Source organism: Pseudophryne corroboree, chromosome 5, assembly GCF_028390025.1.
Source record: "Pseudophryne corroboree isolate aPseCor3 chromosome 5, aPseCor3.hap2, whole genome shotgun sequence".
Taxonomy (NCBI): Eukaryota; Metazoa; Chordata; class Amphibia; order Anura; family Myobatrachidae; genus Pseudophryne; species Pseudophryne corroboree.
The window spans coordinates 715,414,609-715,434,212 of record NC_086448.1 but is presented as its reverse complement, the minus strand read 5'-3'; the positions used below and the strand labels follow the sequence as shown (position 1 = coordinate 715,434,212).

Sequence of the window (19,604 nt, the reverse complement as noted above, 5' to 3'; positions counted from 1 at the left end):
GATATTAAGGAGAATGCCAACCACAGGGAGGTAGCTGTCTCTGTACTAATGGATGAATTAAAGGAGGCACTGAGGACCAGAGTGCAAACATCTCTGCCAAATTGGAGAGGTATCTTGGTAGGTGCGCTAAGAGAGTCTGCCATCGAGCATGATCGCAACATCAGTAAGCACAGGGAGTCACAAGGGGATGAGCTGATGATGGTAAGTATACAGTCTCTTACAGGGAAGTCCCATCAACCTAAACCCCAGACCCCTGATGGTAATTCACGATCAAAACTATGTTACATTTGTAGAAAAAAAGGACATTTTTCTCAGGATTGTAGAAGTAGCGGGACACATAATGTACATAGACCCCCTAGACCTGAATACGAACCACGCTACCAGACACATAGTTGGGATCAGGGACCATATAGAAGGGATTATGAGCCGCATAGAGGGGAAACAAGGAGGTACCCACCCAGGAGGGACTGGCAGGCCCCCGATAACTCACAGTTATCCCCCTCACATATTGCAGCTGCCAATGCCCTGAGGGAGGGTCCCACTACACAATAGAGGTTAGGTCATAACTATAGTCTGCAGCCAGTGAAATTGATTGCTGGCCTTGGAAGTGAACCTGAGGTCATGGTCGATGTAGCTGGGGTACCACTACCCTTTCATGTAGATAAAGGGGCGGCCAGATCAGTGCAAAATTCCACCACAGGTGTAAAAACCATGGGTAAAACGATTTCGGCAATAGGAGTAATGGGAAAGGTGCAGCAATACCCTTTGAGCAGACCTGCAGAGATTGCGATAGGGCCTTTGCAAACCAAACATTTTTTCCTGTTGGCTGCATCGGCTCCAACTAATCTACTTGGCAGAGACTTGATGTGTAAAATGCGGTGTGTCATATACTGTACCCCTGGGGGTGTGTTCTTAGATATTCCTAAGAACCATGCACAGGAGGTACAAGATATATTAGACACCCCTCAAAGGCTAATGTTACACTGCACCGTTATAGACACATGTCCATCGCAGGTAGAGGAAATGATCTCGCAAATACCAGGTTCCCTTTGGACCAAAGATGAACAGGACACTGGATTGATGGCGAATGTAGCCCCAGTAGTAGTACAAATAAAAGGTGGCAGGATAGCTCCAAAAATCCCCCAGTACCCTCTGAAACCAGAGGTGGCATTAGGAGTACACCCCATCATAGAATGGCTGCTACATCAGGGCATCCTAGTCAGGATGTCCAGCACAGCTAATAGTCCCATCTTCCCTTTGAAAAAAGAGTGGGGGAGGGTATACAGGCTAGTGCAGGATCTAAGGGGGATAAACAAGATAGTTGAGAGTCAATTCCCCATAGTGCCCAATCCAGCTGTCATCCGCATGCAGATTCCCTCAACCTCCAAGTTCTTTACTGTCATTGATCTCTGCTTACCATTCTTTTCTGTCCCTCTCCACCCTGACAGCCAATACCTCTGTGCTTTCATCTACAGGGGAGTGCAGTACACCTGTACTCGTATCCCCCAATGTTTCATTGACAGCCCAAGTATTTTCTCCCAGGCTTTTCTTTTGCAATCTTTTCAACCTGAGAGTGGGTCGGTGCTAATACAATATGTTGATGGCTTGTTGTTGTGCTCTGACTCATTCGAGTCATCCCTGGCAGACACTAAACAGCTTCTGTTTCATCTCTGCCAGACAGGACACAAGGTTTCAAAGGATAAATTGCAGTTGTGTCGGACTAGGGTTAAATACTTGGGACACTGCCTGATGCAGGGACTCAGGCACCTGACCACTGACCGAATACAGGCCATCCGCAACATGACTCTGCCGCAAACTCAGCAACAGATCCGCACTTTCCTCGGAATGTGTGGGTACTGTCGGAACTGGATTCCAGGGTTCTCTATACTAGCACTACCTTTGCAAGAAATGGTCTGCTCGAGTAAACCAGAACGGGTCTCTCACACAGATGAGTCCGAACTGGCGTTTGAGAGACTAAAATAGTGTTTGTCACAAGCACCAGCATTGGGTATGCCAGATTATGGGAAGCCCTTTGAATTATACGGTACTGAAAATGCTGGGTGCGTGGCAGGAGTCTAAACACAGAAACATGGTGATGCCAGCAGACCGGTAGCCTACTATAGTGCACAGTTGGACACTGTAGCACGGTCTTTCCCCACTTGCTTGTGAAGTGTTTCAGCCATAGCTTTGCTGGTAAGTAAAAGCGAGGACGTAGTGTTAGGACACGACTTGACCATCCATACACCACATGCAGTATCAGCCTTGCTAAACTCCGCCCAAACCAGACATGTCTCATCCGCTCAGTTTACAAAGTGGGAACTATCACTGATGGCCCCTGTAAACTTCACCATAAAGAGGTGCAGCTCACTAAATCCTGCAACTTATTTGCCGAGTGTGCCTGGTCATGCACAAAGGGTGGAGGATGAGAATGATGGTGAAGGAAGATTTAGTGCAGACACTGATACACATGATTGTATGGAATACCTGAACCAGACATTAACTGCGAGACCTGACATCAGTGACAACCCACTGGAAGGAGTAGACTTTACCTTCTACACTGATGGTATTTGCCACAGACAGACGGAATCGGGAGACCTGTGCACCGGATACGCAGTTGTAGATGATGAAGGTATCATAGAAGCTGAACCCCTTGGTCCACCTCACTCATCACAAGTTGCTGAACTGGTAGCACTGCCCAGAGCATGTGAGTTGGCAAAGGGTAAGTCAGCTAATATATACACGGACTCTAGGTACGCCTTCGGAGTGGTGCATGATTTCGGGGCTCTGTGGTGCCTCAGAAATTTCATGACGGCAGCTGGCACACCTGTAGCGCATGAGTCATACATCAAGAGGCTTCTGACAGCAATACAGGAACCAGACAGAGTGACTGTTATCAAGTGTAAAGCACACACTTACAACCAAGACCCAATTTCACTTGGTAACAGCCGGGCAGACGAAGCTGCAAAATCAGCAGCAAGCACCACCATACAAACCAACATCACACAACTGATGACATTTAACACAGTTAACATGCAACAATTAATCGAAATGCAAAATTTGTGTTCCCTACAGGAGAAGGCGGTCTGGAAGGCGAAGGGATATTGTCAGGAATCCTTAGGACTTTGAACAGATGGACACAGTAAGCCAGTGGCCCCCAGGGCATATCTCCCGAGCCTAGCTGAGGCGGCAAACGGTCTGACTCATCTGGGTAAGGAAGGTATGTGCAAATTGGTAAGAGCCTACTGGAGTGCACCAGGATTCTCTTCTTATGCAGGTAAGAAAGCAATGTCATGTCTTACTTGCTTGAGGAAGAATATTGGTAAGACAATACCAACGGAGCTATCCCTTATCCCTCCTACAGATGGACCTTTTCAGGTAATACAAATCGACTTCATACAGTTACCACCCTGTAGGAATTTAAAATATGTGTTAGTATGTACTGATGTCTTTTTCTTTTCAAATTGGGTAGAAGCACTCCCCGCTGCCACAAATACTGCCGTGTTCATTGCAAAGAAAATTGTGCAGGAATTTGTGTGGTATCCCTAGAATGATTGAAAGTGATAGGGGTAACCATTTTACAAGTGAAGTCTTTCAGGTCATGTGCAAACTGATGGATATTAATAGTAAGCTGCATACTCCATACCGGCCACAGGCAATTGCGAAGGTGGAGAGAATGAACAGCACTATTAAGAACAAGCTGAGCAAAGTGATGGCTGAAACTGGAATGTTGTGGCCAGAGGCATTGCCACTAGTGTTGCACAGCATCAGAACCACCCCAGGTCAACGCTTAACTTATCACCCTTCAAAGTTCTTTTTGGGCGACAACCCCATGTAATGATAGACCCCCAGGATGATTTGAAGTGCAGTAACAAAATAACTGTGCACTATTTGGTTAGGATGAGCCAGCAACTGAGAAACCAGCAACGGAATCTAAAACTGGCGATTCCTGACCTACTGAACAGTACTTGTCATGACATTGAACCTGGGGATTATGTGATGATTCGAATTTTTTTACGCTCAGGTTGCCTCGTGGACAGGTGGGAAGGACCGTATCAAGTTTTCTTGACCAGCACGACAGCACAACAGGTCGCTGAGAGAGAGACTTGGGTCCACTTGTCTCACTGCAAGAAGGTTGCTGACCCAGAGAAAAGTTGTGACAAAGAGAAATGTGAAGAGAACCTCGTATCACTAGAGAATTTGTTCAAGAAAAGCTAAAAGGCAGGACTGTTGGACAGCACCTGAGCATGGAGAACAGCAAAGTCAAGTACGGTTGTTGTACCATTTTTCATTTTTCACCCCTCCACTACATTTTTCTTTTTCTCTCTTCCTACTTTTGTCCCTTAAAGAAATGGATCCACACCAAGAGACTGTGTTCCTTGCTTTTTCTTGTGACTCTGTTTTTGATCAGGACAATCTGTTTTTGTGAGGGCCCGCGAGACGTTGAGCAAGGATCTGGAATGGGTTCTGATGGAGAGTACAGATTTGTAGGACCCCAGGAGCAGCGTATTACTCTAGTCAAGGCTGGTATCAGTAAGAGATCTGGTAGTCATGGAGCTCGGAGGCAATGTGAAGGGTTACTGTCTGATAAATACTGCATATGTAAGTATTGCGAAAACATAGTCGAAGATGGGTGCATCCAGAGATGTCAGTCAAACAGTAATATTGACATTGGTAGACATCCATTGAGTGATTACCACTCATTAGTGGGTACGGTCTTAAACCAAACAGAATGCTGGGTGTGCTCACAGGTACCTCAAGGACTGAGTAAGTTGGGATTAGTGCCATACCCTTTAACGATAGATGAGGTACTCGAATTACGGGGTGGTAGACCAGTAGACAAGAAATTCAATATATCTAGGCCCCCTAGCTTGAAGCTCCACCAGTATCATGTAGATAGGTCACTATTGTGTTTTAATGTGTCCACTTTCCGAAAACCAGGAAATTGGTAAGTGACATGGAATAACCAGACAATGACCTTTTCACACAGAGCTGATAAGGTACCAATCAACTCCGAACTTGTACGTAAGATAGCCACAAGCGGGAAGTACTTTTGGTATAGGTATACACGTGGGATCAAAACCATGCGGGCTGGAAAAGTATCGCAGGGGGATTGTGCCCACATCATCCAGCCTGATACTTTTACTGAGTGAATGAAAGAACTAGGGATTGGTTTCTTTATAAGGAAGATATGTGATATGGTGTTGTTGCATTTTGTCCCTTATGTTCTCCCAGACGATGCCTACTTCATATGTGGAAGGAAAGGGTACAAGTGGCTTACTCTGTGCTCCAAAGGGTTGTGTTATATTGGCAGAGTACTACCAGAGGTTATGACCATAGCACGCGACAAAATGAAAAACATTCATTGCAACGCTCAGACTCCTCATACTCACACCCATTATGAACACATCATTAAGAGACACCTCATAAATAGGGCAGAGCACGCAGCCTCTGATTTGATCCATGAATCCACCGGGATTCAGTTCCTTTTCGCATTAGACATCACCCGTACTGCCAGAGGAACTATAAATTTTGGGTACATCCATGCGCTAGCGAACCTGATAGATAATATCACCGAGATGTATGATGAGGTATACGGGCAGGGAGTTACAAGCCTACAAGAAGGAGCTGGTCCAGCACAGGATGGTCCTGAATTATGTCACGGCTGTGACAGGTGGGTACTGTGTTACTTTGGCAACCCAATATGGTGTGAAGTGCTGTACGTATATTACGAATAGCACTGACGATCCCACGGAGATCATCGATCAAAAGATGGACGAGATCTTGCAGTTAAAGTGGGAGTTCCGACAGAAACGCAACCTTACCTTCACGGCTGTGGGTAATGAATTGACCGGCTGGGCCTCATGGTTGAACCCACTCAAATGGTTTTCTGGATTAGGAGAGTGGGCGCAAAATGTAATTGCGAGTGTAAGAAAGTTTCTCCTTTGTATCCTGGGTGTTGTCATAATTATTGGTCTGATATTCAGATGTGTTCGAATTTTGACGTGGTGCAAACAAAGCACAAATTTGATGAGTCTAAGGAGCGAGGGCGTTTTTACAGCAGCAGATTTGATTTATGACCAATCTGTAGAAACAGTGTTATGATAAGGATTGCAAATTAATTTCATGGCCTGTTTCTTTCACCATTTTTCTTTCTGTTTCCCCCTCTACCCAGAAACATCCAACCGGAAAATAATTCAACCATACCCCAAATTTCTGTGAATGTATTTTTATGTGTCTTACCTTCATCTCTGCAGTCTTCAGTTAATGGCACACATAGTCGATAAAAGTTATCCACATATAGTAGCATACACATACGTTTCCCCTCCATGTATCATCAGATAAATGTGCTCCCTATTTGTTGGTATAAGAAGCCGGAAAGGTGAAGGCTAATGGCCTTTGCCTAGAAAGAGCTCGGTAGTGTTTGTTTGCCCATTTACAGACCCTTAATACAGGATGAGAAGGAGTTAATGTATACTTCGCAATACCTCGAAGCTTACTTAGAACATATACGGCACGATGATACATGCCCCTCTGACATTAATTCATACATACATGCTTTTTCCTTTCCCACTAGGCTATATATTTCCCACCTACACATCTTCCCCGGATATTTGAACCTTGTATATAATGTACATGTAATATTTTCAGTTTTATTAGTTATAGGTGGCAGTTATTGTTGAATGCTAAAGGGTGGACTGTCGAAGTCGAAAATATTATAGTCACACGCATCAAGTGCAAACACTACACAGAGTGGCCTCCGTGCGCGTACTTGTTCTGCCATGCGTGCGCATACTCGCACATTGCGTATAGATAGATAGTTGTTGGCATGCTTACGCAACGTGTACGCATTTGATAGGAGTTACACACACACACGCTTAGCGGTCGCAGCGGCCTGAACTTCTGTGCATCTAAGTTATTGCTTTTCTTCCTAAAAGTTAATCAGACTTAACATGGACTTATACGCCAGTACCACTGAAATTATATGGCAGGATCACTGGAATTATATAGCAGGATCACTGGAATTATACAGCAGGATCACTGGAATTATATGGCAGTACCACTGGATTTATATGGCAGTACCATTAGACATATACGGCAGTATCACTGGACTGGATTTATATGCCAGTACCACTGGAATTATACAGCAGGATCACTGGATTTATATGGCAGTACCGCTGGACATATATGGCAGTATCAATGGACATTTACGGCAGTATCTCTGGACATATACGGCAGTACAACTGGACATATAGGGCAGTATCACTGGACTGGACATATACATCAGTACCTTTGGAATTATTTGGCAGGATCAATGGAGTTATACGCCAGTACCATTGGAAGTATATGGCAGGATCACTGGAATTATATGGCAGGATCACTGGAATTATATGGCTGTACCACTAAAGTTATATGGCAGTACCACTGAACATATATGGTAGTATTACTGGACTGGACTTATACGCCAGTACCACTGGAATTATAAGGCAGGCTCACTGGAATTATACGGCAGGATCACTGGATTTATACGCCAGTACCACTGGAATTATATGACAGGAACACTGGATTTATACGTCAGTACAACTAGAATTATACATCAGGATCACTGGAATTATACGGCAGGATCACTGGATTTATACGGCAGTACCGCTGGACATATACAACAGTATCAATGGACATATACAGCAGTATCACTGGACATATACGGCAGTACTACTGGACATATACAGCAGCACAGGGACGCCACCACTGGACTGATGCAGGACAACACAGCACCACTGCAATGGACTGGACTTATACAGCAGCACTGGATATATGGTAGCAGAGGGCACCACCACTGTGACTGGACTGATGCAGCACAAGACACCACCACTGGACTGATGCAGCACAACACAGCACCACTGGACTGTATTAATACAGCAGCACTGGAAATATGGCAGCAGAGGACTCCACCACTGTGACTGGACTGATGCAGCACAAGACACCACCACTGGACTGATGCAGGACAACACAGCACAACTGGACTGGACTTATACAGCAGTACTGTACATATGGCAGCAGAGGACACCACCACTTTGACTTGACTGATGCAGCACAAGACACCAACACTGGACTGATGCAGCACAACACAGCACTACTGGACTGGACTTATACAGCAGCACTGAACATATGGCAGCACTGACTTAACCACTGTGACTGGACTGATGCAGCAATAGACACTAACACTGAACTGATGCAGGACACTGAGGATGGAGACACGTCCTCTCTACACTCTCCAATGCCGGAGTGAAAATGGCAGCGAAGTGCGGCTCCTTATATGGAATCCAAACCCAGTGAGAATCCTACAGTGGGATGATGACGTTTTGCCTTGTTCTGGTTTCTGAGTCAGATGGGAAAACCTGAACCGGGCTCGGACCCGGGCTCGGTTAGTGAAGTCCAGTAGGGTTCGGTTCTCTGAGAACCGAACACGCTCATCTCTAAAAAGTAGTAGTAGTTAACAAACAGCAAGAAAACAACCCTAAACCATGTGTAAAATAGCAACAGCAGATGTGGATTCCCCCTAAACAAGTCCACATGCCCCCATCACATGCCTGTTCTCAGTGCCCAACCTGTAGGCCAGACACAGGGCAAGTTACAGTGCGGGTCAGATACAGTGTGTATCGGATACAATATGTGTTGCATACAGTGTGGAGAAGAGGAATAACCCAAGGTTCTCGGGCGCTTAGATATGGGGTGCTATGCCGAGCAGCAACCATAAACAACGGGGAGTCACTCCCAAAATATATAAACAGAAAGAGGGGTAGGCTGCGCTAAATTTCTGCATATAACAACAATAACATCTGATAATAAAGATTTTAATGTTAAAAGTGAATTCACTTCAGAGGAGCTCACCATTTGCCATCTTGGAGCACCATACCCTCTAGCGGCAAAGCCTTACAACTGGCTATATACACACCTCCTCTAATCTACAAATTGCTGGACTCATTCATCATTGGGGAACAAATCTGGAACGGACTTCCTTATTTCAACACTGTTTCCATTCCTGGCTCATTGGGTAACCCTGGTTTACTTATTACATTATGTATATCTTTTAATGCTCATTGGAACATACCATTAATGGTCCATATTTTTATACTGAAGTGAATTCACTTTTAACATTAAAATCTTTATTATCAGATGTTATTGTTGTTATATGTAGAAATTTAGCACAGCCTACCCCTCTTTCTGTGTTGCATACAGTGCAGGTCAGATACAGTGCAGGTCAGATGGGTGTGGTATGTTAGATAGACTAGACTTAGGCTGACAGGGTCTACGTTGACCACTATTGGTCGACAGTAAGTAGGTTGACATGAGTTTTTTTTATTGTTTTTGGTGTCGTTTTCTTCATAGAGTGACCGGGAACCCCAATTAGTTCACCGTGTCCTCTCCCATAGCTTGCTTCGCTCACCATGCTTCGAACAAGGTGCCTCGCTCCACTACAGCTGTGTTTGGCACAGGTTACTGTTCCAAATTGTAGTCCATGTGGATCGTAAAGTATAAAAAAGTTCAAAAATTTTGAAAAACTTATGTCAACCTTTTGTCATGTTGACCTAGTAAATGTCGACCTTGAGTCCCTGTCGACCTAGAAACCATGTCGACCTACTTACTGTCGACCAATAGTGGTTAACCTAGACAGTGTTGACCTAAGTCTTGTCGACCTAAAGACGGAATCCAGGTCAGATACAGTACTGGTTGGATACAGGGGGTGATTCAGACCTGATTGCTAGGCTGCTAAAATTGTTGTCCTGCGATCAGATAGTCACCGCCCAAGGGGAGTGTATATTTGCCGTGCAAGTGTGCGATCACATATGTATGCCGAGCTGCAAAAAAATCCCTCAGTCAGTGGACAGCTGAAAATCCGTTCACACCTCACTCACCAGTAAATTGTTTTTACCAGTGTGTGCAGTCTTAGCACAGCCCAGGACTTACTCCTATGGTGTGATCGGAACGAGCTGATCGGGGCCAGACCTGACGTCACACACCTTCCCTGGTTTTCACCACGTACCTCCACAAGGAGGTTTGGGCTTTGCATCACCCAGTATGCAGATCACAGCCCCTTGAGTTGGTTCCTAGCATGATCAATAAAGTGTAGTCAGCAAGTCACATCTGGTAATTATTATTATTACAATTTATTTATAAGGCGCCACAAGTGTTTTGCAGCGCCATACATACAACACACATTAGAACAATAAAGGGTATACAGAACTTAACATCACGGAAAACTAAAATAGAGCACAGGTAACAATTCGAACCACAGTTCTCAGTACAAAATACAATTGAGATATCAGGAAGCAAAGAAGTAATCGGTGTACTACTGGGGGCAGGCAGCCATTGGAAGAGATGAACAGTCACAAGCAGGAGGAAATGCAGACATAGAGGGTCATTCTGACCTGATCGCACGCTGATGTTTATCGCAGTACAGCGATCAGGTCAGAAGTGCACATGCGCCGGCACACTGCAGAGCCGGCACATGCCAGACAGCTGACGGCTGTCATAGCCCAGTGATCGCCTCTGCCTGATTGATAGACAGAGACGGTCACTGGGTGGGAGGGGGCAGCATGTTTGGTGGCCATTTTGTGGGCACGTTCCGGCCAACACAGGCGTGGCCGGACGGTGTGGGGGACGGGCCGCAGCAGCTGCGTGATGTTACACTCATCTGTTGTGACCCAGGCAGCAATGAGTAGCTCCCGGCCAGCGTGCAGGAGATGTGCTGACCAGGACCTACTCCTGAAGTTCAAAAGCATCGCTGCTGTGCAATGCTTTTGTACTTCTGCAACGGGTCAGGGACTGACATGCGGGGTGGACTAGCCCTCTGCTGGGCATCCAACCGCATGCCAGTGTGCCTGATCGTAGCTGTGCTAAATTTATCACAGCTACGAATAACTCTGAATCACCCCCATTGACTGTCACTGAGTAGTAGAGAGCTGTAATTGAAGTGTAAGAGTAGAGGGCTGTGAGAACATGAGGGAAGAGGGCCCTGTTCCAAGAAGCTTAGAATCTAGGGCAGAGATTTTCAACCTTTTACAACTCGCGGCATGCTGAACAAGATCTAAATATTGCCAAGGCACACTCAAATATAATGGTGATGCATGATGCAGTTGCGTGTCCTAGGATGTCATGTTGCAGCTTCTCCATAGGTAACACCTGAGACACATCTGAGAAAACAGAAAAAACCAACACTGCCCGGGCCCAAAATTAGAACTGGCTCAGCAGCCGCTAAACCCACCAGTATTGATCGTTCCAGGGCCTCAGTAGCGGCAAAACACTGACGGGCCATCTAGGGCAATGAGCAGGAATGCCAAAGTCAAAAGAGTAGAACAGCAGAGTGGTAAGGTTACAAGTTGGGGGTCTAAATGTATAGGAAAGAACAATGAAAAGGAATAACAGAAGATGGAGATTCAAAGGAACCCATCCTGATTCCAGGATGCGGCTGAAAGGTGTAGGGTGGCGCACTGCAGCCAATGTGCATGTGCATACTCTTCAAATGCAACCGCTGTGTACAGACACACGGCTGTGTTCAGGTATGAATAGACCCCTCTGACCATCAGGATCCTGCTGGCGATATTCTGACTGTATCCCAGATAGATAGATAGATAGATAGATAGATAGATAGATAGATAGATAGATAGATACTGTAGATAGATCTTATTTAAAGCATTTATTTTGTTGTTAGTAGTTAAAAGAAAACAAAACAAAATATCACTTTCTTATTCTTTTTTTCTGACAGATACATTCTTGTCTTTTAAATCCTTACATCATTATCAAGCACTCATAAAAAAAAAGTCTGAAAAAAAAAGAATAAACATTATAGCAAGCTGCTGGAACATAATACATTTTTAATAAGCTCCTTCCTGTATTAGGTGTTCTGTTCTATTTCTATTGCTGCATAAACCCATTATGCAAATTAAAAAAGGCCGGTAATGATATTCTCTTTCTTTAGTTGTAAGGTCTGCACTAAGATGCTCACTTCGAGAAAATGAATCCTATTTAATTTTAATGGTATAGCATGGGACTCAGAAATCCCAATGTAATGGTAGTTAGAAACTGGCTACTTTTTAACGTAAAATCTTTTCAACGGTTTCTATAATTAACTGTCAATATTTAAAAACACGGGAAAATGTAGATTCTAGAAATATTTTTTTAAATTATGGACTCACAAAGTTATTTATTACCATATTCCATCAAATGGCAGGAGAGCTTAATACATTTCCATCTGAGTGCATTAAAATGCATTGCAGTGTTTTCATTGCAAGAGATACACATAATGCAATTAGCCTCAATTTATTGTTGAAACAAACAGTGAAATTTAAATATTAAATTTCCAAAATGTAAAGTTGATTTTAAATCTTACATTAAACAACTCTTTTAAGCAGCCATCCTGTTCTTAATTGAATTTGGAAAATCATTATCTAGGAAATAATAAAAGCACTAATGTAGTCTAATGACATTAGAGTAACCTAACACTGTTACTTGTTCGACATAGCGAGCATGCTGCACACCCTGCAGATGAATTAGAGTTCCCTAAATTAAGGAATATTAAAGGCAGTACTGGTATGACATTTTTAAAGACAATGACCTGGATTATAATGTGACAGAAAACAATGAAGTTTCCTAAATGACAATTTTCTGATTTGTTTTGCCTAAGGTAGTTGAGGTGAACAGTAAACCATAATTTTCTTGATGTAATCTTACAGTGGTTGATCTAACTTGCAACTGCCAATTGTCCTACCTAGAGCTTTATGTCCACATGAGTGGAAATTAGATATGAACAGGTCTGGATTTCTGAGAACTGGACCCACTCAAACTTCATGATCCAAGTCCAGCTTGGGGTTTCAAGCCAGACTCGGATCCCAAAACAATGCAAAATCTAATCATCCTGCTGTTGGATTCTCCAATGTTAAAACCCAGTATACAGTGTGTACATCCAGGGGCTGATGTGTCGTATAAGAATCAGTCCAGGGGTGCAGTCTGGTGTATCTGACAAGGGGTGCTCTGCCCACCTATGGGTGATCTGTCTGTCCATCGATGACCAGAGGCATAGAGGGATTAAGTCAGGGCATGTAAAATCAAAGAAGCAATATATTTATACATTGGTAAAGAAAATAATATCAAAAGGAAAGTTAGCTACAGAGAAACATAAAATTGGCAATGTGCCATTCTCCATACAAAGTGGCAAGGAAAGACTCAGGCCTTGGCCTTTATTTATTAGTGGTGGTTCTGCAACTGTCAGTGAGGCATCGTCTTCTGCCTCTCATGATGTTACAAGAACTTTTCACTCAGAGTCTAGAAGAGGTGTCAAAAAAATGAAAACAAATAAAGCAGCTGATCAAACTGTGCATACAGAACCGTCGCACATTCCTGAGGAACATTTAGGGGTGTCCAATTTAGCTATGTGTCTGACATTTCTGCCACTGTCCTCATAGAGAAGTCTCTTTCACCTCCTTCCACCATTTCTGCAAATGTGGGGATCAGTAAAAATGGCGATGAGAACATAATTGAAATTGAGGATTCATGTGTAGAAGTGGAACAGGATGAGGAGGATATGTGTATATTACTACTATCTGACACTGAGGATGTTGATGATGATGTTACATTTATGTAATGTGTGTAAGAAAGCCACCAATGGCTGCAGTTCTTGCCCGTGATAAAAAGAAAGCCATTGTGATGCCTGGGCATAAGACCAAAAAGCCACCTCTTGAGTGTGGAATTATTTTTCCACAAATCCTGACAATGATTGTGAAAGCCTCTGCTCCATTTATGAGGCCAAAGTTAGTAGAGGAAGGAATGTTAGCCATCTGGGCAGCTCCTCCATGTTATGTCATTTGCAGTGAATTCATGAAATTTATTTTACAAGATCATAATGTAATTAACACCCTCATCATCAACCTCCTCATTAGTGATCAGCAGTAGTCCATCCCCAACAATTATTTTATGGGGGCCTAAACAAAGCAGGTACTTCAGTCACAAAAATGCCAGTCCCCGTCACTGAAGCACTTTGTTTGTTACGCTATGCATGTCCTTTTTAATATTCAACATAAGGGTAGGAGGGAGGGCCCATTGACAATTCCATTTTGCACCACTTTTCATTTCTGTACTGCTGTTTGGCAATGTTTCAGAGATGTGCTATAAACTGCCGTATGTTTGTGCCACTGCTCTGTCAGTCAGTAACCAGCCAGCTCGCTGCAGGCTTTGGTCTATAATGGATGAAAAGATTATTGTGAGCTGAAAGTTGGTCAAAATTGACTGGAAATGAATGTCAATGAGGTTAATAATACTGTAGGAATAAAAACAGGCAGAAATTCTGTGATTTTAGTTGTTTTTATGATTTTTTCTAAAAAAAAAAGATTTCAGATCCAAAACCAAAACCCACAAGGGTGGTTGGGGAACAACCAATACAGATTCAAAACACAAACCCAAAACCCAAGATTTTGGATGGCGCACATCTCTAGCTGAAATGCTTTACATTTTTACAAATTATGCTTTTATTATATGTACCGTATTGTACTAGATAAATAATATTTAGATACTTTAGGCAAGTTGTAGAAGAAGGGCAGACAAACCTTGGCACTAGTGCTATAATGTGGCAATTGAGGATGTGGCACTGCATTGGGTCACCAACAGTACATGGTCAGTCCCTTTTCTTCTAGATGCACTGTGCTGCTCCTCCCCTACAACTCCACCTCCTTCCATTACAGAATATACTATTTTGGCACACTAGACTCTCTCCAAACTGAATAACCACAGCGTGGGCTGCATACACAGCAAAACCACGGCCTCAGGTGAATGAACTATGCCACAGTCAGTTGAATAACAGTACATCCTGCACACAGCCATGCAGCTACACAGTCTGGAGTAGTGGGAGTTGGGCAGTATCTAAGCTGTCTGCTGAAGGTGCTCAGCGCTGCCTAGCATAAAAAAGCATGCGTTGGCTAATCCTGAAAACCTAGTGTAGCCCCCATTACCCCAAGCCTGTGGCCCTGGCAGCCCTTTACCAAATGTGGCCTCCATCATCTCCATCTTGAGGGACTCACCCTCCCCTTTATCCAGTTTTGCTGATATCACCCCCAGCCTATGGCCCCACACACCCCTGCACTCACTGCACTTCTCTCCCTCCCCATCGCTCCAAATCATCACCCCATTCTTTTTACCCTCACCCCCTCCCCCAGCTACAACTGGGCCCCAGGGCCTGGAGAGACAGGATCTGCGCTCATGTCACTACCCCCCACCACATGTCCTTGGCCACGATCCCAGTATTCCCAGTCTCCCACTTCTCACCCTCAAAGTTGGGTAGTCAGTACAGCTGTCACATGCGCTGCTCCATCAGGGACACTCAGCCCACTCCCCGGCCACCCCGAGGACACTCACCCTCCAACAGGCAGCAGCGTCTTGCATACCTCCACTGTGCTTGCCATGACAGATGTCAGCGGGCTGCCTGTCTTGCAAAACAGAGCAACTGCTATTGGAGGCCATGTAAAATAATAATAGAGATTGGCAGGCTGACCTCCTTGATACAGCCCTGTAGATGGGCCCCCTGGGATCTGCCAGGCACTAAGAGGCCACCTATGTTGCCAAGCGATAAATCCATTACTGGTGTGCACAGTGAAAAAACACGGAAGATACAATCTACAAATACTCTGAACAATTCTTCATTATATAAAGAGAAAGGGTTTTAAGACAAGGTGCCAGATGTGCTAAACCTTAAAAAATGATAAAGTGGAGAGTGATAAAGTGCCAGCCAATCAGCACCTAACTGCCATGTCACAGGCCCTGTTTGAAAAATGGCAGTTAGAAGCTGATTGGTTGCTAGTGTATCACTCTTCACTTTATCACTTTTCGAGGCTTAGTACATCTGGCCCTAAAGGTTTCTCAAGAACTTTGAAAATTTGTAAAGATACAGCTCAAAGCTTACTTTGTGATATCATGCACCTAGTTTGCTTCTTCTCAAATGGGGAAACTCTATTGAACACAAGATAGCCACAATAATGTGCAACGCATTTTGTTATGTATCACAAGATGTTCTATTGAATCTCAAAGGTTGCAGACAGAGCATTTTAAGAAAATTTCCAAATGTATCCCTTTTATCCTTGAAAAACTGTATAATGCTTAAATATCTGTAATGTCAGTAATTTATTGTAGGAAATTACATTCAATCAGTTTTCTGAGCTGTTTAAGTGCAGTTTATATATGAATGAAAACTTACAGTGTATGCATGTATAATTTAGTGTCATTGAGACATTAAAAAGTATTCTAATGTGACACATGAAAACAAGTTGTGTTGTGGCTCCCTTACCTTCAAGATTTACATACATGAATGAGTATTTTGAAGTAAAAGTTATAATTAATTAACGGTTGGCAGTGACGTGCGGTGAGGTCAATGTCTGGGGAGGCACTGGCCAGTTTGGGTGGTGCAATGAGCGAAAGAAAGAGAGAGAGGGGGGATAGTGTTAGAGACAGGACAATGAAAGTGCAGTCACACAGGGGAGGAATAGGGGCAGAGAGAGGTGATTGGGGGAGGTAATAGATGGTGTCTAGGAATCCTTTCCTCTTTGTCAAGAAGGATTCCCAGAAACGCGTTGAAGCCGTTCGTGTGGGGGACCAGTAATTGTGTCGGAAAAGCTACCTAAGAGAACCCGGACTTTCTAACCATCTATACCACGGCATCCGAGTCTGCAGCCGGAACGTGTGTTTGAGTCCTCAAAGATCTAATTCACTCCAGGCGTAACTGGCACCTACTGTGATTCCCTGTTCCGTCTTTTGGGATTTTATTTAGAACTTTTAATCATTAAAATATCTTTTTGGAAAACTTAAAATTGATCCATGTGTATGTGACCAGAAGACCAAAAGATAATGCTGCATGCATTCGAGACAGAAATTATATGTAAGTGAATCTTTTTGTGATACCTCCGACTGTATTCAAGTGTGGATGGGATGTCTGTTTAAAAGATACCTTTACATGCACTCGGGAAAGGAATGCTATGTAAGTTCCATTGTAATTAGAAAAGATTATGAGCATCACAGCTGTTGGAGAAGATTGAATACACCTCCGCCTCCCAGTGTGTTTTACTCTATACCTTATATTCAAGACCTTATATATAATTAAGGATTCATCACAGCACTAGTTTCAAACCTCTACTGGTGTATAGTTCATATTAGAGGATTTGGGTGTACTCTATGTGTTTGAAACTTGCTGCCATTTAGTGTGTTATAAGCGCAAGGTTGTTTCTACCTTTTTTTGCTGTTACAATGTCGGTAGTCATGGCTCTGTATAGCAGGGAAGAAGCCACAATGATATAATAAAGGACCACACACAGTGCACCTCCCACCCGGCAGACCCCTCACTGTGTGTGTGTGTGTGTGTGTGTGTGTGTGTGTGTGTGTGTGTGTGTGTGTGCCAGAAAATATCTATCTATTTGTGCTGACTCTACCCTGTACATTCATATAATAAAATAATTTGTCTATAAGAAATTTCCAGAGCAACAACAATATTATTACTTACGTGAAGAAAATAAAAAAATAAATCCCACCTTTAATAAACAAAATAATATTTTCTCATCCGTATTAAATGAATGGCTCACAATAATACCTGTATCAGCAAGAATAAGCTGCAAACATTTTGCCTCTAGATAAAGGAATAAAATGTAAGTAGGAAGTGAAACAACTATCCGAAATAATCGCACAATAGATTTAAAACATATATTGCAGATATTAATCTATCATTTAGTAAGTTTATACACACGCTCAGACACACACCACTGTCAGCACTATTCCAATTAGTTTTTCCCTTGAGCAACACAGTAATTTTAGTAGAAGTTTCAGAAAACGAGTTGGTTTATTGATACAAAAGAGCACACAGTGTACAGCCAAGCACATCAGAAGTCGACCTTACTTTTTTATTTTTATAATTTCCCTTACGAAAATGTGTTTTGCTAGATTGTTTATTTGGAGAATGATTTTTGAGAATTAGACATGAAGGAAATATAGCTATGAACACAAAACTGTATTTAAAACAATGCATCCAAATCTCATCCTAACCCTCTCTCCCATGCTCGGCCTACCCCTTCTGTGTCACCCCTGTCTGTATGCCCCTCCCCTTTAGAATGTAAGCTCTCATGAGTAGGGCCCTCTTCCCTCATGTGATTATCCTTTTCTTACTTTAATAATCCTCAACTGCCCAAATCCTGCAGTTCTCGGCCACCTTGATACTTATCTCAGTGTCGTCTACTGATGTAGTTATGCTTAGTTGCCCTGTACTTGTCTGATATTGTCTTCAACTGTCAGTCACTGTTTTTCTGTTTTGATTATGTGCATATGTACTCTGTAATTGGGTGCTGCGGAACCCTTGTGACGCCATATAAATAAAGGATAATAATAATAATAATAATAATAATAACATATCAGTCAGGGGTGAAACGAGGACTGAATGGAAAGTCTTATAGTAGGACATTGGGAACTGAACTGGCTTCGGTGCTTTAGAAGGTTTCTGTGCTTCAATAGCAGAAAGACTTTCCTCCTCATTGATGGGTAGGTTGAGGGAAGACAATTTGTCATGGTTAGGCTTGGTAAAGAACAAACTGAGAGGTAATTGTGAACTGCAGGGAGGGGGTCATAGTCAGAAGGGCCCAGTGGGTTTTAGATGTAAATTGTTTGGTAGTCAGATTTAAAGATGTCATTAATCTTGGAGGGTTTATACTGAGGGATAAGGAAGTCTCAGATCATGGGGATGTTGAAAGAAGCAATATGCTTTTTAAGTTTCCAAGCCAGTATGGAATCTACTTTATTGCTTTTATCGTAGAAGCGCTGTTTAAGCCATCCTAGAGATTTTTTTTTTCAGCAAGTAAAATGTTAAGGTCCCAACGTGTGAATGATAACAATTGAAAATTGTGTGGGGCGGAGTATATGAATCTGTTCTAGATGTTGAAGCTAACTGGTGATGTGTAGTAATTGTTGTTTGCATAGCTTACTGTAGTCCCCTGACTACTACCATAAGGGCCTCTGACATTAGGTCGAACAGGGAGAATCCTGAGTGGGGAATGGTATGTCCGAAGACAATACAAAATTGCGAACTGGAAATTTGGAGTATTCAGGAGGCTTTCATTCAGTCTCCCTGAGGGCCTACCAGTCCTAGAGTCTAAGTTGTTGATGAGAGAAATGGCCATAGAGTGATCCGACCTTGGATTTGATCATTTTCCGGAAGACAATAGGTTACGTGAGAGAGATGGTTGAAGAGAATAAAACCAGGTCTATTTTAGAATAAATTTTGATGTGGGCATGAGTACAAAGTTTAGTTGCACAAGGTCAGATTAAATTGCTTGCCATAAATTAATTTAACTACTTTAATTTCCCATTTTACCACAAAAAATGCCCATAACACAGACAAATACTTTCTACACTATATACAGTACTGTATGGATAAATACATTTATAAATCTTCTGATGAAAACATTAAAACATACAGTACACTTAATTTGACTTTGAAATAAAAATTTTATTCCTGGTGAATGTATAATAACACAAAAACTGTTCTGGTCATTATGATGCAAACAACCTCTGGTCATAAAGGAGTTAAT

The 19,604-nt window shown here is 43.0% G+C and overlaps 1 long non-coding RNA gene across 2 annotated transcripts in view; it reads left to right on the top strand.

The window, feature by feature from the left end:
- Window positions 1–19,604, top strand: part of LOC134929359 (uncharacterized) — a 107,472-nt gene that overhangs the window by 26,513 nt on the left and 61,355 nt on the right. The window lies entirely within an intron of this gene.